The sequence below is a fragment of the Zingiber officinale genome, chromosome 1A (assembly GCF_018446385.1).
Source record: "Zingiber officinale cultivar Zhangliang chromosome 1A, Zo_v1.1, whole genome shotgun sequence".
In the NCBI taxonomy this organism is placed as follows: domain Eukaryota; kingdom Viridiplantae; phylum Streptophyta; class Magnoliopsida; order Zingiberales; family Zingiberaceae; genus Zingiber; species Zingiber officinale.
In genome coordinates this window covers 117,587,922-117,592,677 of record NC_055987.1, presented here as the reverse complement: position 1 = coordinate 117,592,677, position 4,756 = coordinate 117,587,922, and positions in this window count along the sequence as shown.

Here is a 4,756-nt window from a genome sequence, read left to right as displayed (position 1 = left end):
TCTAAAAATTTCCTTATCATTATTCATCATTTTTTCGGTATTTTACATTCTCCCCCACTAATTAAAATTTGGTCCCCAAATTTCGTTATCTACCATCAGCAAGTACTAACAACAAATAGAAAGTATAAATGCTGAACAGAAAATAACCCACACACCTCAAGTGAAAAGATGGGGGTTATCGAGCTCGGATCGTATCCTCGAGCTCCGGGGTGGCCTTCTCGTCCGAACGATGCTGTCATCCGACTTTAACTAGTCGGATAGTCTTGTTCCGCAATTGACGCTCTTTCCAGTCTAGAATATGTACCGGAACCTCCTTGTAGGTGACGTCAGGCTGAACGGGAACTGGGATATCTGTCAGCACATGTGTCGGGTCGGGTATGTATTTTCTCAGCATAGATACGTGGAATACGTCGTGGACGCCTGCTACGGATGGTGGTAGTGCCAGACGATAAGCTACTGCTCAAATCCTCTCCAGGATCTGGAAAGGTCCAATATATCGTGGAACTAGCTTTCCTCTGAGGCCAAATCTCTTCACCCCTTTCGTGGGTGAAACTCGCAGAAATACCTGGTAGCCAGTAGAGAACTCCAGGGGTCTGCGTCTCCGACCAACATAACTCTTCGGGCGGTCCTGCGCCTCTGACATCCTCCGTCTCATAGTACGAACCAACTCGGCCTCATGCTGAGATCTATGAGGTCCCAACAACTGGGCCTCCCCAACCTCATCCTAGAGGGTGGGTGTCCGACAAGGCCTACCATACAACGCTTCAAACGGTGCCATCTGGATAGCCGAATGGAAGCTGTTATTGTCGGCAAAATCTACCATTGGCAAATGGTCCTCCCAACTGTCTCCAAAATCCAATACACATGACCTCAACAAATCCTCTAGAGTCTGAATGATTCGCTCTGACTGTCCATCTGCCTGCGGATGGAAAGCTGTACTGAAACGGAGCTGAGTGCCCAAGGCCTGCTGCAGACTCTGCTAGAAACGAGACGTGAACCGGGGGTCTCTATCCGAAATAATAGTCAACGGGACACCACGTGATCTGATGATCTCCCGGCAATACAGATCTACCAATCCATCCAGGAAATCAGTCTTCCGGATCGCTAAGGAGTGCGCGGATTTGGTTAATCGATCAACGATTACCCAAATCACGTCATGACCTCATCGCGTCCTAGGTAAACCCACCACAAAGTCCATGGTGATATGTTCCCATTTCCACTCAGGAATAGGAATCCGTTGAAGTAATCCGGCAGGTCTCTGATGCTCAGCCTTCACCTGCTAACAGACAAAACTTCTAGCTACGATTTTCGCGATGCTTTCTTCATGTCATTCTACCAATGAGAACACCTCAAATCTTGGTACATACGGGTACCACCAGAATGGATCGCAAATCGTGAGCGACGAGCCTCCTGAAGTAGCTCCTGTAAGACCGGGTGAGACTGAGGTACGCATAATCTGCCTCGAAAGTATATAATACCCTCATCATCTCGTGTAAACTCGGTCTGCTGTCCAGAAGCTATCTGACTGCCAATAAACGGTAAATGCAGATTACCGGCCTGGGCCTCCTGAAATCTTCATCCTGATCGACGACTGAGCAACTATGGTAACCAGAATACCCTGCTCTGTCTGTCCCTATTCCTGAAGGCCTAACTCGGTGACACCCTGAACCAAGTCTGTGACTGAAACTCGGTGGCAAGCCAAAGTCCCTCTAGACTTCCTGTCGAGTGCATCGGCAACCACATTAGCTTTTCCCCTGGGTGAAAGCTAATGGTACAATCGTAATCCTTCAGGAATTCCATCCATCTCCTCTATCGGAGATTAAGTTCCTTCTGAGTAAAAAGTTATTTGAGACTCTTATGATCAGTGAGAATCTCAACTGTAATACCATAAAGGTGATGCCGCCAAATCTTTAAGGAAAAAATAATAGCAGCCAAATCCAGATCATGAACTGGGTAGTTCTTCTCATGCTCCTTCAACTATCGAGAAGCATATGGGAATACTCTACCGTGCTGCATCAAAACAGTGCCCAAACCCCGTATAGAAGCGTCAGTGTAATATACGAAGTCATCCTCTCTAGAAGGTAAAAACCAAAATCGAAGTCGACACTAATCTCCGCTTCAGTTCCTGAAAGCTGGTCTCGCAGTCCTCTGTCCAAGTGAACTTCACGCCTATCCGGGTCAGGCGTGTCAGCGACATAACAATCTAAGAGAAACCCTCAACGTATCTCCAGAAAATATCGAGCCAAACAAAGTATTTTGCGAGCCTTCTGCATAGACTCCATCTACTCCCAACTGTAACAACCTCTATCTCCTGTGGAACCACGTATACCCCTACGGGAGACCGTGTGTCCCAAACATTACACATAAGACAATCAAAATACGCACTACTGATCTTCACATATAGATGTTCTCATCGAAACATCTCTAGAACTATGTGAAGATAATGTACGTGACTCACCTTGGATCTGAAATAGATCACAACATTGTCAACAAAGACAATGGAAACCGATCCAAACATCTTAGGAATACCAAAATCATCGAGTCCCTGAAAACATCTAGGGCACTGTAAATCTAAATGGTAAAATCAAGAACTCATAATGTCTGTACTACAGACATTCCTAATCATAAGATCCCCGATAATAAGTCTAAGATCTAATCACCAACAGTATAAATCACCAAAGAATAGATCCTCCAGTGTGAGAGCAACACTCCCTCACAAGAAATACCACATATGTGGGAGCAACGCTCTATCACAAGAAATCCTTAATATGTGGGAGCAACGCTCCACCACAACCATCCATAACATGTGGGAGCAATGCTCCACCACAATAATCCAAAACATGTGGGAGCAACGCTCCATCATGAACAATCCATAATATGTGGGAGCAACGCTCCACTACAATAATCTAAAATATGTGGGAGCAACGCTCTACCACAAACCAACAATAATATGTGTGATCTACGCTCCACCATAAACAATACATAAGTGCCCAAGGAACCTCACTATCTAGCTAGAGACTGCATGAGGTCACTCTACCACAGGTCACTGTGGGTAGTCAAGGTATAACAACCTAGTAAGCAAATCAAATCCATCGTCAACTCTATCAACATCCTAGTGGGTCACCCATTAATAGGAGAATTAGTTGACAGGGAAATACAACAAATAACATAATGTAGACACTCCACATAAGTAGAATAATCATGATGCTACCAACAATACACCTGGCACACGTGTACACGCAACATAAATATGAGCGACATAATCCTCCAATTAGTACACACCAAACATACTTATATCACAGGAAAAAAATCAGTGTGATACCTCCAACATTACATACCGAGCCCGTGTGCATAAATCATCGTAGGTATAATCGACAATACACCTCAAGCAATACTCACATGACATATAAACACCTATGCCAAGAGTATAATCAACATATACTTCCAATAAAGCATACTAAACCTAGGTGCCCTCACAAATCAAACATAATCAACAAGATACCTCAGATACCACACCAAACACATATGTACATATCACAACACAGATTTAAATCGATAAGATTCCTCCAATAAAACAATCAGACATGTACACCTAACTACATAGCTATGATCCACAAGGAACCTACAATAACCATATCAAAACATGTATGCATATACTACTTGCAAATGGACAGTCTACCACAGGACTCCTACAACACATAACAATCAAATGTACATGCAACATAGTTATGAATAATCAGCATATATAACCCAACTCAACCTTCTAAATTATCCAACTAGGTATATACAGTCTAAAATGAAAGTCCACATGGAATAGGATACATCGATCCTCTATCGATTGACCAAACCGACAAAGGTATACGGCTAATTCAGTCCTTTCCCATGTCAGTACAAGCCATGTACCCAATGTGCTCAAGATATCCTACGAAGCACGAATAACCCAAAGATCAGCATTTTTATAAAATAGAGTAAGTCGATCCCTGCTGATCGGACCAACCAAAACAATGAATCGGTGATCGACTATCTAAATCTAACAAATGTACGTTAATCCTCCCAATCACTAAGATATATCGATCTATGACTACCCAAGTCGAAAAACGTAAATCAGTCTTCTACTGATCGATCTAACAAGAGTAAATCAATATTTACTGATGAAATTAACTAAGATAAAATGATATACTACTAGCTAAGTCAACATTAATATGTAGATACTATCCACTACACAGATAATAATAGCAGAGGCTGGTATGTGCCTCCATCTCCTACTAGTAGTAATAGAAGCAAAAACTACTGGTGTATGATATGAAAAATCACCAGAAACTGTAATCCTTGATCTCTATTAAGGTCGACCAAGATCAGTGGCTAACCCATCACATGTAATATGTGCTACAACAACCAAACAGGTACTAAATAAAAAATGCTAATACATGTCACAACTATAATAGTCAACAATGCAAACACTAACAAAAATATATGATAACAATATACCCACATACCTCCTATACCTTGGAGATGCCCTATTGCTGCCAGGTCCCAAAACCTGAAAAGTCACATCAAGAAAGCTAAAACATGAAATCCGAAACATGGGATATAAGACTCATAAATCGTGCTATAATACCAATAAATTGGTATCAGATAAATCTCGAAAATCTAGAACACATAGCAAATATCGTATACCTGCTCTGATACCACTAAATTGTCACGCCCCGAGAATGTCCATGTTCGAAGAAATTTCGACAGCACCTGTAACAACCCA